General features: G+C 39.5%; 1 protein-coding gene across 8 annotated transcripts in view; it reads right to left on the minus strand.

Annotated features, from left to right (window-relative positions):
- The window catches only part of CMSS1 (cms1 ribosomal small subunit homolog), a 394,950-nt gene that overhangs the window by 40,613 nt on the left and 333,822 nt on the right, over window positions 1-20,515 (minus strand). The window lies entirely within an intron of this gene.

Here is a 20,515-nt window from a genome sequence, read left to right on the forward strand (position 1 = left end):
AGTCGCTCAGTCGTGTCCGACTCTTATCGACCCCATGGACTGCAGCCTACCAGGCTCCTGGGATTTTCTAGGCAAGAGTATTGGAGTGGGGTGCCATTGCCTTCTCCTTACTTCCCATAATGCTATCCTGTCTTCCAGATTTTAGTGGCTGTTCTATCTGAATACATTTTTCAATCTTTGAAAGACTTCACTCACTCCCTTTGAGTTTTTCTGTACATCTCAAAGCCCAAAATATGAGTCTTGAGTAATACTGGTCAGAATTCATATTTAGGTACAGATTAACTAGTCCAGTAGTCTTGAGACGGTTAGTTTTATGTATCAACTTGATTGGGCCATAGGGTGGTCCAGATATTTGGTCAAACATTACTCTAGATGTTTCTCTGTAGGTGTTTCTGGTTGAGATTAACATCTGAATGGATGGACTGAATAAAGCTGACTGCCCTCCCTAATGTGGAAGGATATATCCCATCAGGTATGGCTGGAATAGAACTAAAAGTATGACCCACCCTGAGTAAGATAATTTTTTCTGCCTTTGGACTTGAAATGAAACATTTGGCTCTTCCTGGATCTGGAGCCTGCAGGCCAATGAGCTGGAACTATACCATCAGCTCTCCTGTTTCTCAAAGCCTTCTTAACTAGAATTGCAACTAAACAATTGGCTCTCCAGGGTGGCCAGCTTGTCGGTCCACGCTGCTGATCTTGGGGCTTGACAGCCTCCATAACTGCATGAGCTAACTCCTTTACACACACACACACACAGACACACACACACATGACAGAGAGACAAAGAGAGAGAACAATAAATATAGATAGATATGTAGCAAAGATATCTATTTCCCTATGGCTTCTGTTTTTCAGGAGAATCTTGCTTCATAACTGTGTAGAGTGAAAAAAAGGACTCTACCCAATCAAGCAGTAGCAGGTAGAAGATTAACAGGGCTTTTTAAATGAATGATTAAGTTGGCACTAAAAGTATTTATAGAACTGCTTCTGGGAAGAAAGTAGTAGTAGTCATATTTTCCCCTATTCCTCCTGTTAAGTTACAGCGAAAACCCCTGAACATTATACATAAAACAAACAGAGGAAATCTCTGAAAGGTGGAGAGAAGTCAGACGGGCTAGGGACTTTGAGGCCCAGGGAACAACACAGTGGTGAACTCAGTAGATTTTCTTTTAGCTCATTATCTCAGACTTGGAGCTAAAGAAGCTAGTAACTTGGAAATGCTAAGTCTGAGCAGAAAAAAAAAAGCCCCAATAAAAGTATGCTATATTTAACAAAATGACCAGGAAAAGGACAGCCTACCAAGACTGAAAACCTTTAGATAACAACTACTTGATTCCAGCCAAACACAACAGAAAAGCTGTGACCCTGCCTACCCCAGCAAAGGCTGAGTGGGGAACCAAGCCTTCCACCTTTGTCTGGCTGTAACGAGGCACCCCAACTTCTCTTCCACCTTCCCTCAGGCTGGTGGTCAGAAGTGGTCGAGTAGGGACTGAACTCCTGAAGAGATTTTCCTCCCTGAAGGGCTGTGGGAAACCCCTGTTCTCTAGCACCACCACCACCAGTGCAGTTCAGTGGAAAACATGTGAGCCTGGACTTACCCCTCCTCCCGGCAGTAATGAAGGGTACCTCTCTTTCCCACTACAGTCAGAGAAAGCCTAGTAGAGAATCAGGACTCTCCATACTGCCCAGTGGTAATGAGGCCAACACCTACACTAGTGTTTCAGCAACCACTAAGAAAGCTATACAAAGAAGTACACTCAAAAATATTAAGACAAATCAAAACAGAATTCTAAAAAGTTCAAGTAACTCACAAGAAGGCAGGAAAGATAAACAAGAAATAGCAAATAAACAGAAAAGATGAAATAAAATTACAGACTTGAATCCCAACATAGCAATAATTATATAAATTTAAATGATCTAAACACACCAATTTAAAGACAGAGGCTGACAAAGTGGATTAAAAAACATGACCTAACTACATGCTGGGGCTTCCTGGATGGCTCAGTGGTAAAGAACCTGACTGTAATGTAGGAGACGTGGGTTCAGTTCCTGGGTCAGGAAGATCCCTTGGAGTAGGAAATGGCAAGCCACTCCAGTATTCTTGCCTAGAATATTCCATGGACAGAGGAGCCAGCCAGGCTATAGTCCATGGGGTTGCAAAGAGTCGGACATGACTGAGCATGCATGCACCTATATGCTATTTATATGAAACTTATTTCAAATATAACAGTATAGCTAAAAGCAAAATGATGGATGAAATGTAACACGTAAATATCGATAAAAAAAGCAGGGGTTATATTAATACATTATACTCTATTGATTATATTAATATCAGCTTATATTAACATATTTATATATATCCGATATTAATATCAGACAAAGGTTGAATAAATTAGTTGTTTCTTTAGCCTGTGATGCTTTTTAGTTCCAAAAAGAAAACTGCTTTTCTGAAGTAAAAATGCTAGTTCTGTGATTTCCATTAAGAAAGTATGACAAGAACAGCATGGGGACCCAATCTAGCCAGCCTGGCTCCAGCATCTAGATTCCTCCAGGACTGCTGGCATTTGAGGAATTGAAGCCAGGACTGCGCCGCTCAGTCCCAGTGGCTGACTCAGCCCATGGAGTGGAGTCCCCAAGACGGTGCCGTTTTGTCTCCAAATCCCTGAGGGTCTACATTAAAAAAAGAAAAGGACATGACCAGATGGGATTCGTTAAACTCTTCCAGAAGTAGAGTCAAGTACACTGTTCTTTTTCAACCCCAGGCGAAAAGAGCAAAAAGCTAAAATTAAAAGTTGCACATATATTTTTCCTTCAATCCCTGTCTTTGTCCTCTTCATGAGAAGTATCAGAAATCCAATTTCTCAGCAACTTCTGTAAGCTTCTAAGTATTTGCTTGCATGGACTCCTTCAAGGCCCTAGGGAGAGTACTGGCAGTGGATCATGGATAACTTTTCTTTAAAAATTCGCAAAATAAAGATATATGGGGATTAAAATAAATACAATAGACCACTGTCTATTTCCACTCAGAACTCATCTCTGTCGCTATCCTAGTGAGTGATGTTGGAGCTGGAGTGAGCATTCTGGGGATCCACTTAGAGGGAGATGATTGGACAGACTCTGAGTTTAACGAAATATTATAATATAACCTTATAATAAGGCTCATAATCATAAAGCCTATAGTTAAACTACTGCAGGCTGTCCTGGTGTATGAATGTTTTCAGGAATATTCCTACCACCCTTTGCCAACTTACCAGACATCTGACACAAAGTGTACAGGGCCAGAAGTTGTGGATTGTAACACAAACACACCTGTAGCCTCCTTCCTTGGAATGATGCAGGAAGTGGAGGAGAAAGCAGGTTTGGGATGAATGAAACCAGAAACTAGACAGTGGAAAATTCTTCTAATCATCAGAAATGTAAAACTGTAAGCAGAAAATTAGGTTCTCGTTTTGTGTGTTCAAAATGGAAAGTCTCTCTCATACAGGAATATATAAGATAAAGCATTTTACAGTTTAAAAAAACACATTTTTTTCTTATCTAATGAAAATGAATAAAATAAAACTTTTCAGAATTCTTATGTTCATAACAGTACTGTTATGATTTCTTATTTAAAACAATGTCTTTCATATCTTATTTTGTATCTGTAATTTTGTATTTTTTTTCTAAGAGGCCCCACCCTGCCAAACTGCATAAGATTCAGGCCTCACAAATCCTAGATCTGCCCTAGCTATAGACCTGCTTAACTCCCCTATGGTTCTCATATTTTCTCAGCAGAATAAATTCCTGAAACACACAACCTGGTAAGTTTCAAAAGCATGACGCTAAGCAAAAGAAGCCAGAATCAAAAGGCTATATAATGTGTGGTACTGGAAAAGGCAAAACTATAGGAATAAAAAACAGATCAATAGTTACTGGGGATGGGAAACTTCTGGGGCTGTTGGAAATGTTCTATATCTTAATTGTGGTAGTGGTTACACAACTGTCAGTCAGTTAATATGGGCTCAGTAGTGTCTGATTCTTTGTGATCCTATGGACTGTAGCCTGCCAGGCTCCTCTGTTTATGGGATTCTCCAGACAAGAATACTGGAGTGGGTTGCATTACAAAAAACTCATGGAATCATACACAAAACTGGGTTAATTTTACTATGTAAAATTTACTACGTAAATTTTTAAAAAATTATTTAAAAAATAATTTTACTATGTAAATTATTCCTCAATAAGCCCAACTTTAAAAAATAATGATAGAAGCTAAGTTTTTTTAATGTCTGAGTCTACAAGCTTAACCCTCACACTACCCTTGCATGAGAAGATGGTGCTTATAGCTAAATGTTTAGCTAAATGATGTTTCCTTCTATTCTGTTTGCTAAGAGGTTTGTTTGTCCTTTTATTTTAAAACCATGAAGAGGTGTTAAGCTTAATGCAATGCTTTTTGTTTTTGCACTTATTGAGATGATCATATGGGCTTCGCCTATAATCTGTTAATGTGGAAAACTGTAAAAATATGTTGTCTAATATTAAATAAACCATTCTTGCTATTCCTAGGATAAATCCCAATTTGTCAAGATATATTTCTTTTTTAATAATGTTGGTTATATTTTGGCTACCATTTTATTTTAGACATTCATTTACATAATTTTCCTTCCTAGTATTGTTCTTGTCTGGTTTAAGTATTGAGGTTATATTAGCTTCCTAAAAGGGCTTCCCTGGTGGCACAGATGGTAAAAAATCTGCCTGCAAGCAGGAGACATGGATTCAATCCCTGGGTGGGGAACACCCCTGGAGAAGAGAATGGCTACCCTCTCTAGTATTCTTGCCAGGAGAATTCCATGGACAGAGGAGCCTGGTAGGTTACAGTCCATGGGGTTGCAAAAAGTCAGACATGACTGAGTGACTAACACTTTCACTTTTTTTAACTTCATAAAAGAGTTGGGAATGTCTCCTCATTTTCTGTTCTCTGAAATATTTGTATATAGTTAAGATGACCTATTTATTGATATTTGGTAAAATCTGTTAGTAAAAGAAGCAGAGTGTAGTATTCTTTTTGTGGGTATGTTTTAACAAATGCTTCAACTTCTAATGGTTATATAATTATTTAGATGTTTCATTTTTTTACTCAATTTTGGTAAATAATATTTTTCTAGGTAATTTGTTGTTTTACTTTTCAAATTTATTGGAGAGGGGTGATTATTATATGTATATATGTTTTCTTTTTTCTTTTCTCGCATTTTTAATTTGCAACCTATTTTTCTTGTTCTATCTCGGAGATGTATTTGTTAAAAAAAAAAAAAAACAATTAGGTTCTTTATTATGCTTTCTATTGCTTCTTTGATTTCTAGTGCACTAATTAAGATTCTTTCCTTTAAGTATACTCTGTTGAGTTCTTAATTTTTGTAGTTGGATATTTAGCCCACTGTTTTCCTTCATCTGATATAAGCATTAAGGATATAAAATTTCTTGTGTGTGTGTGCTTAGTCGTTCAGTTGTGTGCAACGCTTTGCGACCCTTTGGACTGTAACCCATCAGGCTCTTCTGTCCATGAGATTTTTCAAACAAGAATACTGGAGGGGGTTGTCATATCCTTCTCCAGGGGATCTTCCTGACCCAGGGACTGAACCCTTGCCTTCTGTGTCTTCTGCATTGCTGGTGGATTCTTTACCTCTTGAGCCACGGGGAAGTCCATATATTTTCTTAACACTTTATAACTTAATCTGAATACCATACATTTTAATATTATAGCATTTTCATTATTATTTAATTCTAAATATTTTTAAAGACTCTATAATGACTTTCTTTGACTGATGAGTTATTTAGAAGTGTATTGTTATATTTCCAAACCGATTTTTTTTAAAGTTACCTTTTTGTTATATTGTGGTTGGAAAAATGCCCTGCATTTTTTAATAAAAGACTTATTTAATAAGACTTTTATACCTGTGATGGATTCATTTTGATATTTGGCAAAACTAATATAATTATGTAAAGTTTAAAAAAAAAAAAAAGACTTGTTTTATTTTCTAGCACAGGGATCAGTGCACTTTTTAGGTTTTTAGGGCCACATAGAAGATAACTGTAGGAGGATTTGCAGAGCAATAAGGTCTCTGTCAGTAATTACTGGATTCTGCTATTATGCAAAATCAGCCCCAGACAGTATGTAAATGATTGGGTGTGGCTGTTTGCTGATAAACTTTATTAACAAAAATACATCCGGGTTGGATTTGGTCTATGAGTCATAGTTTGCCAGCTCCTGACCTAGTAGATAAATATTTATTTAACATATATTTATATATTTTTAAAATAGTTGACATACAATATCATGTTGATTTCAGGTAAATTACATAGTAGTTTGATATTTGCATACATTATGAAATCATCACCACATAAGTAACCATCTGCCTCTATACACAATCAATTAAAAAATTTTTTTAATAGAATATGCAGTATCTAATTGTTAGGGGCACAGTTCTATACAGGATTACGGATAGACTTAATTATGTTTTTCAAATCTGCTATATGTTTATGAATTTTTATGTTTTATCAGCTGGGCTTCCCTGGTGGCTCAATGGCAATTACTGACATGTATATTAACATCTTCCACTCTTATTTTGAAGTTCTTCATGTTTTCTAATAATTCTATCAGTTTTTAGTTACACATCTAATAGGTATATTAGATATATGCAAGTGTAGAACTGTTACAAGTTCCTGTCGGTTGAGTCTTCCTTTTATCCTTATGTAGGGACACATCTTGTTTAAAAAATCCATCTCTAATTTAGTTCAAATTCACTAATTTGGGGAGGAGTATTCTATATTTCTAGAGGTGGTCAGTTTACACACTGAAAACTCATGTTGGAGACACAGCTGTAGTTCAACAGTCTACAGTGTTTTGCTAAAATTACTCATCCCTAGGAACCAGAATGTTTTATTTGGCCAGGCGAAGCCAAGCTGGGAACTACTCTTCAAGAACCGTGCATGTTCCCAGCTCATTAAGGGACTCCTACCAGCATCACTGAGAAGGAACACAATTCCCACATCCAAAGAACAGGACCCTGTGAAAAGTGAACTCAGTGAAGGCCCAAAGCAAATAACACAGGGCAGGGGAAGGGGCGCACAGAGGACGGGGGAGGGGGAAAAGGAGGAGGAGGACAGGAGGGCAGAAACAGTGAGAAATGTAGCCAATGAAAGAAGAGGGCTCTCAATTCTGACTCCAGGTACACTAACAGTCATACAGTGAAGGAAGCTCCATCCAAAATAATTACTATAGGTATGCCAAAAAGTAAGGGCTTACAATCAATGAGTCCATGCCAGAAAAGAATCTGACATCTGGAAGTGGACCTTTCATTGACTCTGGGTGTGCAGAACACCTGCTTCTCCCTTTATCTCTTGTCATTTCTCCTTCTCTATCAAAATCTTAGTCCCATCTTCTAAAATTCCACACAAGTCATGTCCTCCCCCACACCGCCACCCATGTAGAGACCTTCCAAAAATAGAAACAAGAATATCTTAGGGCTATACTCTAGCAAAGAGCTGCAACTTTCGCTGGTTAAAGAAAATGCTGAGAAAAGAACAGGATCCAGCATGCAAACGAAGAATTATGTGATCAGCAGCAGGAGGAATAGCAAACCCTAGGCCAAGTCTATTGTGCCCAATCCAGGGCACCTGGCTGCATGGAAGCGCTACTCTGAGAGGCCTGGGCAGGTTCAATCTTTCGCCTCCTGGGCTTTTCTGACTGTAGAGTCCCCACCTTGGATACAGGGACACTGGACCACTCAAAGTCTTCTGCAGCCTAGTGGTGGTTCAGTAGACTTTACATTAGCATGGCATATGTCTCTCTGATTTTGTTTCATTTTTCTGAGGTACCATCTGTTTCTTTTTCATTTGCATATGCAGCAAGAAACTGGGCATGATTCACCTTTTCCAGTTCTCAGGCTCTTTAAGATGTTCTCTTCCTTTCTCCAAAAGATTTGAGAAAACAAATGCTTCTGAATGTAAGTCCCCTGTGAGTTAGTTCTTCCCATCAGAAGCTTTCCTCGCATTCTCAACTGGAATGGGGAATGGGGTGGGGAATCCCTTTTCCAGTTAAATTTTGCTGTTTCCAGTGGCAACTGCTACAGCCAATAATGTTCCAATAAAGTTCCTATTTTCATAGCTGAAGATGTCCCTAGCAACAGTTCCAGACTTTGTTTATAAAATATGTTTCCAGTTTCCACAGAAAACTTTAAAGTTAGATGGTACAACTCTAAACTGTTGTCATTTTAAAACTCTGAAAGAAGGTAAAGTACTAAGACCAATAACACCACCTCAAAAATACATGACCAAAGAAAAATACTTCACCTTCTAAGGGGATCTTAAACACTACACAATTTGCTGCCAGTTACTTTTAACTATACATTGCAAGCTGTAATGTATAGAACTATGTAATCATTATATTGTGGACTGGGAACTAACATAATGTTACAGGTCAGGGAAAAGTGAAAGTGTTAGTTGTTCAGTTGTGTCTGACTCTTATGACCCCATGGACTGTAGCTCTCCAGGCAAGAGAGAATTTTTTTCCTAATGATGAGAACTCTTCCGATTTACTCTCTTGACGACTTTCATATATAACATACGGAAGTGTTAAATAGTCATGTCGTACATTTCATGCCTAATACTTGTTTATTGTAACTGAAAGTTCGTATCTTTTGACCACTTTCATCCAGTTCTCTTTCCCACCACCCGCTCCTTCAGATGACCACAAAGCTGATCTCTTTTTCTATGTATTTGTTTTTTTTTTTTTCTAATTTTATTTTATTTTTAAACTTTACATAATTGTATTAGTTTTGCCAAATATCAAAATGAATCCGCCACAGGTATACATGTGTTCCCCATCCCGAACCCTCCTCCCTCCTCCCTTCTCCCTCCCCATACCATCCCTCTGGGCCGTCCCAGTGCACCAGCCCCAAGCATCCAGCATCGTGCATCGAACCTGGACTGGCAACTCATTTCCTACATGATATTTTACATGTTTCAATGCCATTCTCCCAAATCTTCCCACCCTCTCCCTCTCCCACAGAGTCCATAAGACTGTTCTATACATCAGTGTCTCTTTTGCTGTCTCGTACACCGGGTTATTGTTACCATCTTTCTAAATTCCATATATATGCGTTAGTATACTGTATTTATGTTTTTCCTTCTGGCTTACTTCACTCTGTATAATAGGCTCCAGTTTCATCCACCTCATTAGAACTGATTCAAATGTATTCTTTTTAATGGCTGAGTAATACTCAACATCACTCATTATCAGAGAAATGCAAATCAAAACCACTATGAGGTACCATTTCACACCAGTCAGAATGGCTGCGATCCAAAAGTCTACAAATAATAAATGCTGGAGAGGGTGTGGAGAAAAGGGAACCCTCTTACACTGTTGGTGGGAATGCAAACTAGTACAGCCACTATGGAGAACAGTGTGGAGATTCCTTAAAAAACTGGAAATAGAACTGCCTTATGAGCCAGCAATCCCACTGCTGGGCATACACACTGAGGAAACCAGAAGGGAAAGAGACACGTGTACCCCAATGTTCATCGCAGCACTGTTTATAATAGCCAAGACATGGAAGCAACCTAGATGTCCATCAGCAGATGAATGGATAAGAAAGCTGTGGTACATATACACAATGGAGTATGTATTTGTTTTTGAAGTATAATTGGGCTTCCCTGGTGGCTCAGATGGTAAAGAGTCTGCCTGCAGTGCAGGAGACCAGGGTTCAATTCCTGGGTCAGGAAGATGCCCCGGAGAAGGGAATGGCTACCTACTCCAGTATTCTTGCCTGGATTTGGATCTAATTGGTTTTTACTCAGTTTGCTCTTAACCATCACGCAATATGGGCTTCCCAGGTGGTGCTAGTGTAAAGAATCTGCTTGTCAGTGCAGGAGACACAGGGATGAGGTCTCTTTTTCTTTCAGTTTATATCTATATGAGATAATGAGCTTCCCTGGTGGCTTAGCAGTAAAGAATCCATCTGCAATGTAGGAGGTGCAGGCTCAATCCCTGGGTCAGGAAGATCCCCTGGAGAAGGGAATGGCAACCCACTCTAGTATTCTTGCCTGGAGAATCCCATGGACAGAAAAGCCTGGTGGGCTACAGTCCATGGGGTCGAAAAGAGTTGGGCATGACTGACCAACTAAACAACAACAACAATATGAGATGACAGACACTCACTAAACTTACTGTGTTAATTATTTCACGATATATGTAAGTCAAATCAGTTTGTCATGTACCCGAAACTCACACAGAGAAATAATGGGGGTCCACCTCTCTGCCTGGAAATGGTGTGGACATGACCCATCTTTAGCCAAGAAGGCCTGAGCTATGTTTTGATGGCAGAAAAGGTTTACTTTTTTATGGACATGGTTGGTCTCACGGGATACTTGTGACAGATTTTTCCAGTCTCCAAGTCACCCAACCTGGATAATGACTTGCCTCATGTTGCTCTGGTTTGCATAATAATAAAGACCTTATTTAAAAAAAATTAGATCTCTATAAAACTGGAAGAAAGAAAAAAAAACACTTAACTAAAAAGCAAAACAAACAAAAACATATACAGGACAGGCTCCTCATAAAGGAGTAAAACACCCAAAACTACAAGAGCCTGATCTCTTGTGTAAATGCTCACACTTAAGCATGGCTGCAATGACAGCAAAAAAGAACCTTTAATGCATGAGGGTGCCATGGAACCTAATGATAATAACACAGTCCTTTTTTTGAGCAAAACAGTGTTCTAAATGCTCTACACATATTAACTCATTTAATTCACATGTCAATCTTACAAGATGGGTACTGTTACTATTAATATGATCTCTGTTTTACAGAGGTGGAAAGCAAGTGGAAGCACTTGCTCAAGGTTAATGAGAGAACACACCAGGATTTGGATCTAATTGGTTTTTACTCAGTTTGCTCTTAACCATCACGCAATATGGGCTTCCCAGGTGGTGCTAGTGTAAAGAATCTGCTTGTCAGTGCAGGAGACACAGGGATGAGGGTTCGATCCCTGAGTTGGAAAGATCCCCTTGAGGAGGGCATGGCAACCCACTCCAGTATTCTCGCCTAGAGAATCCCATGGACAGAGGAGCCTGGTGTATCGCAGTCGATAGGGTGTCAAAGGGTCGGATGTGACTGAAGCGACAGCACGAGCATGCATTATGCAATACCCCTGCCCCTCTAACTTAGAAAGAAAACTAGGTGTCTCTCAGGTGGTACTAGTCATTAAGCTGGGTACTGGAATCACAGGGCTTTGTATGCAGAGCCCAGTTTAACAATAACATGTTCTTATATTTGAATAACACTCATCTAACTGGAGAAGGAAATGGCAACCCACTCCAGTATTCTTGCCTAGAGAATCCTGTGGACAGAGGTGCCTGGACACCTCTGTTGTACACGACTGAAGTGACTTAGCATGCATGCATGCATTGGAGGAGAAAATGGCAACCCACTCCAGTATTCTTGCCTGGAGAATCCCAGGGACAGAGGAGCCTGGTGGGCTGCCGTCTATGGGGTCGCACAGAGGTGGACATGACTGAAGCTACTTAGCAGCAGCAGCAGCATCTAACTGAGGCAGAAGCTGCTGCTTCTGGTGACTAGCTCCTCTCCTCCAAAATAAACATACCCAGAATCTGTTAGCAACTCTCCCCCACCATCTCTGCTTCCATCCTATATTTTGGCTTGGGAGAAAATATATCCTGACTTAACAAGGGTATTCCTCGTTTATGCTTGTCATTCCCATATCCCATCTGATTTAGTATCTGTCTTATTGCAGGGATCCTTTAATGTATTAATATGCATTACTACTCTCCAAGTGTGAGAAGAGAAATGAGGTCATCCTTGGGTTTACTTAACCCCTGAACTCTACTCTTTGCAGCACAACTGTTAACAGCTCCCAGAATAGCACTCTGTGCACACCTTTTGGGAAGTTCCAGCATAGATGAGTGAAAAGGGAAGTTCTAGAAGTCTCAGCTTCTAGTTCCAACTTTTGTGATCTTGGACTAATCATTTATTTTATGCCACAGTCTTCCCATTTATGCAATGATGAAGTCATACTGCTATGATTTATGATTCTCTTCTGGCTCAGGCCAATTTCTATTAAGAACGCTGTATGCCCTGGACAAGTCAAAATTTCCAGAGTGAGGTGAAATGTTGAAGTACAGAGGTATAGGGTAACATTAAAAAAAAATATAGGTGAACGTGGCCTGTTACATGATTATGTGAGTTACGTCATGTCCCCTGAACAGAAATTTCATAAGGAGAAGGCCTATGAGGCTGCAGTTAGACCTGCTATCCACTCACCCTTGTGAAAAAGTATGAGCCCAAGAGGAGAAATGTTCAAGGGAAAAGCACACTGTTTCTGTTACGATTGCCCTAAGCCTTCACAGAGACTTCCACTACCTATTAGATGACTTCACGTAGGCTGTTAATGTGCATCCTGTGAATTGTTAAAGGTGGGCATAATGTTCACATGCCCTGCCTGCTCCAGGATCCTTAACCTTCTTGTCCAGCTTTCTCAATGGAAAACCCAGATCTTAACTGCCTTTTTGTATACCTCAGGAAAAGGTACTTTATTGCTTTAAAGGTACTTTAAAGTTTCCTGCAGGTAAACTGGGCTTAAGGATGTTAGTGAAAATTGCTCAGTCGTGTCCAACTCGTTGCAACCTTGTGGACTATACAGTCCATGGAATTCTCCAGGCAAGAATACTGGACTGGGTAGCCTTTTCCTTCTCCAGGGGATCTTCCCAACTCAGGGATCGAACCCAGGTCTCCCACATTGCAGGTGGATTCTTTATCAGCTGAGCCACAGGGGAAGCTACTTATCAACTAATTACCAACTACATGGGAAATATACAGAGAGGGGTTTGTGTTGGGAATGATCTTCCAGAACTGTAACTCTGAGGTCTTCCATAATAGTGTGGGATAAAGCTCAGATGTAACAGTCAAATGTGGTAAATAAATAAGAGATTAAAATAAGACTTGATTTGCCAATCCTATGCTATAATTTTGATGGGGTCATCATTAAAAATTTTTTTTACCTTTTTCCTTGATATTAAGTCATACATACTAATCACAGAGAGCTCAGAAAATACAGAAAAGTAAAAATCTGGTACTACCATAAAAAGATAGTCCCACTATAATAAGATATATTCTTATAATTGTGATACAATAACTTCTACTTTTTGTTCTGTCTCTGTGTATATGGGTATGTGTACAAGGGTGCTAAGTCACTTCAGTCGGGTCTGGTTCTCTGTGACCTCATGAACTGTAGCCTGACAGACTCCTTGGTCCATGGGGATTCTCCAGGCAAGAATTCTGGGAGTGGGTTGCCATGCCCTTCTCCAGGATATCTTCCTGGCCCAGGGACTGAACCTGCGTTTCTTACGTCTCCTGCATTGCTAGGTGGGTTCTTTACCACTAGTGCCACCTAGGAAGCCCGTGTATACATATGTTATACATATGTGTGTGTGTGTGTGTGTGTACATACATATACATATGAGTATGTGTTAGTCACTCAGTCATGTCCAGCTCTTTGTGACCCAAAGGACTATAGCCCACCCTCCAGGATCCTCTGTCCATGGGATTTTCCAGGCAAGACTACTGGATTGGGTTGCCTTTCCCTTCTCCAATATATGAGTGCTGCTGCTGCTAAGTCGCTTCAGTCGTGTCCGACTTTGTGCGACCTCACAGACGGAAGCCCACCAGGCTCCCCCGTCCCTGGGATTCTCCAGGCAAGAACACTGGAGTGGGTTGCCATTTCCTTCTCCAATGAATGAAAGTGAAAAGTGAAAGTGAAATCGCTTAGTCTTGTCCGATTCTTAGAGACCCCATGGACTATAGCCTACCAGGCTCCTCCATCCATGGGATTTTCCAGGCAAGAGTATATGTATGTATATATATATATATATATATATATGGGGCTTCCCTGGCGGCTCAGATGGTAAAGAATCTGCCTGTAATGCTGGAGACCTGGGTTTGATTCGATTGGGAAGATCCCTTGGAGAAGGGAAAGGCTACCCACTCCAGTATTTTTTCTGGCTGGCGGACTACAGTCCATGGGGAAGCGATTTAACACAAACAAATACATACACATATATATCTGGAACTACATGTTGTATACAAATACTTTATCTTTTAATATTATATCTTGAGAAATTTGTATGCAGGTCAGGAAGCAACAGTTAGAACTGGACATGGAACAACAGACTGGTTCCAAATAGGAAAAGGAGTTCGTCAAGGCTGTATATTGTCACCCTGTTTATTTAACTTCTATGCAGAGTACATCATGAGAAACGCTGGACTGCAAGAAACACAAGCTGGAATCAAGGTTGCCGGGAGAAATATCAATAACCTCAGATATGCAGATGACACCACCCTTATGGCAGAAAGAGAAGAGGAGCTCAAAAGCCTCTTGATGAAAGTGAAAGTGGAGAGTGAAAAAGTTGGCTTAAAGTTCAACATTCGGAAAACGAAGATCATGGCATCTGGTCCCACCACCTCATGGGAAATAGATGGGGAAACAGTGGAAACGGTGTCAGACTTTATTTTTCTGGGCTCCAAAATCACTGCAGATGGTGACTGCAGCCATGAAATTAAAAGACGCTTACTCCTTGGAAGGAAAGTTATGACCAACCTAGATAGCATATTAAAAAGCAGAGACATTACTTTGCCAACAAAGGTTTGTCTAGTCAAGGCTATGGTTTTTCCTGTGGTCATGTATGGATGTGAGGGTTGGACTGAAGAAGGCTGAGAGCTGAAGAATTGATGCTTTTGAACTGTGGTGTTGGAGAAGACTCTTGAGAGTCCCTTGGACTGCAAGGAGATCCAACCAGTCCATTCTGAAGGAGATCAGTCCTGGGATTTCTTTGAAAGGAATGATGCTAAAGCTGAAACTCCAGTACTTTGGCCACCTCCTGCGAAGAGTTGACTCATTGGAAAAGACCATGATGCTGGGAGGGATTGCGGGCAGGAGGAGAAGGGGACGACAGAGGATGAGATGGCTGGATGGCACCAGACTCGATGGACATGAGTCTCAGTGAACTCCGGGAGTTGGTGATGGACAGGGAGGCCTGGCGTGCTGCGATTCACGGGGTCGCAAAGAGTCTGACACGACTGAGCGACTGATCTGATCTGATCTGATTATATCATGAGCATTTTTCCATGTTAATAGTATTGAAAAATATTTTTAATGGCTATATGACAAACTATTGCTTACTTACAGTATATTTAATTTGTTCTATCATTAGATTATTTCTAAAAGTTGCTTTTGTAAATTTATTGTAATAGACATTTTTATAACTTTTATCCATTTCTGATTAGAGCAGAATTCTAGAAGAGAAATCACACTGTGAGAAAGTATGCATGTTTCTTAAGGGTTTTAACAACTTCTAAACTGTTTTTCAGATGATTTGGGGTCAATTTTAAAGTCATCAACATGTATAAGAAAACACCTTTTGCATCACACTACAGCAAATACTCAACTGCTAAGATCTTTTAGACTGCTAAGAGGTACAAATGATACAGTATTTTAATTTGCATTCATTTGATATGACTGAGAGTATTTTGTTCTTTTTATTAGCTATGTGTATATCTTATAGGAATAGAATGGTCTTCATCTCTATTCATTTGTCAAGAAGGGTTTTAATGTTTTCTTTGTATAAATCTTAGTATTTGAAATACAAAATACAAATTTTTGGAAGATTTGTATAAATCTTTCAATGTTAAGGTTAACTTGTTTTCTCTCTTAATTTTTAAAGTTATTTTGACCTAGAGATGCTATAAATTGTAATGAGATCAAATATGTCACCTTTCTTCATTGCAATTATGCTTTGCAAAGTTCACCCTAAAGTAGACACTTTTATTTAGTTAAAAAAAAACTTTATGATCCTTTTTTAAACATTTAACTTAAATCCTATATAGTAGATTTTGTTGTACAGTATAAAGTAAAGCTCTGACTTTATTATCTTTTCACATATTTAATCAGTTGTCCTAACCTCTTACTGAAGGATTCTTTTTTCTCTCATTATCTTATTCTAGCATTTTCATTTCATTCATAATCAAAACACAAATCATACACATTCTTGGGTCTGGTTCTGTTGATCTGCATGTGAATCTTCTATAGGTACCACACCATCATGTTATTTTAAAAGATATATTGAACTTTTAAAAAGTTTTCTAAGTGGCTAAAACATTGGGGTGTAGGGAGTAACAAAACAGGGAGCACCAGAGTCAGGCCAAAATCTCTGGTAGAGGTAGAAAGCGCCATGGACGATGGAGGTTGGTAAGAATGTAGAGATAGAAGTTGAGCTGCTTCTCTCCAGAATCTCACATGACACCTCTGTCACTCAATAGCTATTGTGGCTTTGGGTAAGTTAATTCACCTTTCTGTGCCGTGATTTCCTTATATGAAAAATGAGGTGGTTAAGAGGTTAAATGAGTTAGTGTAAAACTCTTAGGACAATGTATCAGATCAGATCAGATCAGATCAGTCACTCAGTTGTGTCTGACTCTTTGCGACCCCATGAATCACAGCATGCCAGGCCTCTCTGTCCATCACCAACTCCCAGAGTTCACTCAGACTATGTACAGCCCACGGCAAACATTATTGTCAGTTAGTTATTTGAAGCTATCTTCTACTTCCATCGGGCTTTCCTAGAGGCTCAGATGGTAAAGAATCCGCCTGCAACATGAAAGACCCAGGTTCAAGCCCTGGGTTGGGAGGATCTCCCGGAGAATGGCAAAGCACTCCAGTATTTTTGCCTGGAGAATTCCATGGACAGAGGAGACTGAGGGGTTATAGTATATGGGGTTGCGAAGAGCCAGACATGACTGAGCGACTAATACACTTTCTGCTTCCATCATGCCACTGACATTACTCTTGCTAAGGACATCAATGATTCCTTAATTGTCAAATGAACATGGGACAGGGATTAAAAATACAGGCTCTCTAGAATCAGGCTGCCCAGATTAAAACAATACCTCTGCATTTTAAAGCTGTGTGACTCTGGCAAAGTTACTTGCTCATTCTGTGCCTTAATTTCTTAATCCATAAAATGGGAATATTACTAGAGCCAACCTTACAGGGGTATTACATGGAGTCCGGACACAATAAATGTAAATTGCTTGGTGCACAGTCCTGACATAATAAATGTAAATTTCTTGGTGTATAGTCCACCACACAAGTAAAATCTCAGGAAATGGTCATTATAACCATCATCTTACCTGACTGCCTTGGGAAATTTGGCACTGATGTTGACCCTCAGCTTTTTGATACACTTTTCTCCTTTGTGTTCTGGCACACTATGGTTTGGTTCTCAATCCACTACTTGCACTGTCTTCTTTCATCTATCCTGTAAAGTGCTGGCATTCTCCGAGGTGTCCTCCACTTACCCTATTCTTTGGTGACCATACACTTTCTCCGTGTTCCTTCTTATAAGCCAGGAGTTGGAAAAATTTTCATTAGAGGATCAGATAGTTAATATTTTAGGCTTGTGGACTCTACAATCTCTGTCACAACTACACATTGCATCATGAAAACATTCACTGAAAACATGTAAATGAATGGGCATGACTTTGTTACAACAAAACTTTGTACACGGAAATAGGCAGTCAGAAAATGGACCAGAGTTTTTCAACTCTTCCTCTAAGTAGTTGTTACAGCTCAGGTATCCCTTACTTAGACTACTCATCACACAGTATCTGACCTTCCTTCTGGACTGCGGGCTACCCAAGAGCCCAGTGCCCTTCATCCTTGCATGCTCTGAATGTAGCATAGAATCTGGCTGCTATAGTAAATCACCATCTGCTGAAAACACTGAATGAGATGAGCATATAATATCAGTCTTAACAGTTAAAACTTTGTTGTGGTGTAAGGAAGAAGGTACTTCTTCCATTTGAACCCTTCAGTAGCTACCAAAACAAACTATAGAGAAGACCTCATGGCCTGTATAACACACTGAAATGCCTACTAGAATTAATCTTTCTTTCCCAAATGTGAAAGGGAAACTCAGGTCCAGGAAATTCGCAATTTCAAGGACCAAGTAATATTGCAGACATCAAAACAGAGCTGTCCAGCATGATCTATAAAACAGGACACACTTTATAGGAATTGAGAAACAGCTGTTTCCCCATTTCTGCCTTAAAAGGAATAGGCAACACCTCAGGGGTATATGGTCAGCATATGGAAAAAATTTATTTGCTTAAAGAAATGTGACATGGAGCTGGCAAAGGGCTCAGTTTGTAAGAGATAATGTCGTGGTGGGTAAAATTAAGAGTATTAGAAGGATATATACAGAGTCATTTCAGCATTGTGATTAATGAAAAAGGAAACACCAATAAACACTGGAAGGGAAAAAAAGAAAAGTAAAGCTTAAGCTGAAAAGAACTGAATATACTCCAGGGAAGACACCTGGCTGGAGGAACCAAGTATCGCTTGCAATAATAATAACTTTAGTAAAATAAATTTTAGATAAAGGTGACACTGGTTTAGTGGAAAATAAGGAAACCAAAACTTGAGTCACAAGTAATAGGGTGAATACTGAGCTTCTCTAAATATAGTGCAGAGAATACTTATAGACCTAAGAATACCTGGAAAATATATTAAAGACTCTGGGAAGAATTTTAGACTTCTGAAATACCCTCAGAATAGGTAATAGACAAAGAAGCATGTTTAACTGTTTCCTTTTAATTTCCATGTTTAAACTTAACCAGTAGTAATATTTTCAGTATAATCAAACATTTGTTGGACTCCTTTTAGGGGTGATTACTCATTTGTGTGATCCAACATATTCTCTCAAGTGGCCAATTACCAGGCAGCACTCTTTAGACTTTCATAAAATTATAAAATTATTATTGCTGTGAAAAAAGGACCTAAAGATTTTCTTAAAAAGAACAGAGTTAATATTGATTTTCTTTAGCTTTCTACTTACTCTTGCCTCTTAAGAATTATGAGAGTATTCATTATGTGGCTGTGAAAGCTGTTCAGTCATATTCAACTCTTGCAACCCCATGGACTGTATACTCCACGGAATTCTCCAGGCCAGAATACTTCTCCAGGAGATCTTCTCCAGAATACTTCTCCAGGGGCTTCCCAACCCAGGGATTGAACTCAGGTCTCCCACATTGCAGGTGAATTCTTTACCAGCTGAGCCACAAGGGAAGCCCAAGACTACTGGAATGGGTAGTCTATCCCTTCTCCAGCAGATTTTCTTGACCCAGGAATTGAACTGGGGTCTCCTGACTGCAGGCAGATTCTTTACCAACTGAGCTATGAAGCTCTCATATGTGGCTACATGGACATTAATTCATTCATCCTTCAAGTAATTAATGCTTATGTACCAGGTACTGTGCTAAGCATAGATGAGGCAAGGGGAATAAAGTAGGATCCTTACTCTGTAAAGCTGATAGTACAGTGAGAACAACAGACGTGTATAAGCAATTAAAGTGCAGTGTGCTTAGGGACTTGGGGTGGGAGGAGGGTAGGACTATAAAGGGAGCACCAGGGAGTTTTCTAAGGTGACAGGACTGTTTGCATACTGATTGTGGTGATGGTCATACACATCTGTAAGCATGTTAAAATTCACAGACCTGTATGTCAGAAGAAAAAAAAGATAATCTTACTGTACAACAATTTAAAAAATAAGATGAAAAAACGTGATACATGTTCAACAATAGGAGAAGAGATGAATAAACTCTGGTATGATGGAACACTAGTGAGCAATAAAAGGAATGGACTATTGATAAACACAAGAAGGGAGGTGAATCTCGAAAGCATGTAGTGAAAGCTGAGGGAAAGAAACAAGATACAATGAAACACAGCCTGCTTGAGTTCATTTATACAAACTCCTAGAGTAGGCGACATTAATATGGGATGGCAGAAATCAGATCGGGTTTGGCTTTGGTTAGGGAGGGTGAGGGTGGGGCAGGTATTGACTGGGAAGGGAGCTCAGGGAACTTCAGGTGTGACTGAAATGCTCTGGGTCAAAATTGACTAAAGATTTGAGAACCTTAATACATGTAAATTACATACCTCAATAAAAAACATGCATTTAGCTCTCTTGACTTCTCTTTCACAACACAGAATTTATAATTGTGTTTAAAGTTGTAAAAATAGAACATTAACAACCTGTCTACCATATGAAATCATTTTCTTTTAAAGATAAATTAGAGTTCCTTTTGATTTCTTAATGAAATAAATATAATAACCAATAGTAAATCTCACGACAAACATAATTAAAATGCAGAGTATGTAGCAGTAGGGGGGGCAGGGAGGTCAGAGCCCTGCATTCTGCTGGGTTGAGGATGTGTTACCAGGGAAGACCTTCAGAAAGAAGTGAATCTCACTGGGATGCTGAAGAAAGAGTAGGAAATGCTCAATGCAAAGACCAGGAAAAGAATGGCCTTCCAGGATGACATGTGCAAAGTCACAGATATGAGGGTTGGGATATGTCCTTCTGGGTGAGGTGCACTCAGGGGACATGAAGGTGTAAAGGAGGGCTGGGC

The sequence above is a fragment of the Bos grunniens genome, chromosome 1 (genome assembly GCF_055505025.1).
Source record: "Bos grunniens cultivar Pamir isolate PY7600 chromosome 1, Bosgru_T2T1.0, whole genome shotgun sequence".
Lineage (NCBI taxonomy): Eukaryota > Metazoa > Chordata > Mammalia > Artiodactyla > Bovidae > Bos > Bos grunniens.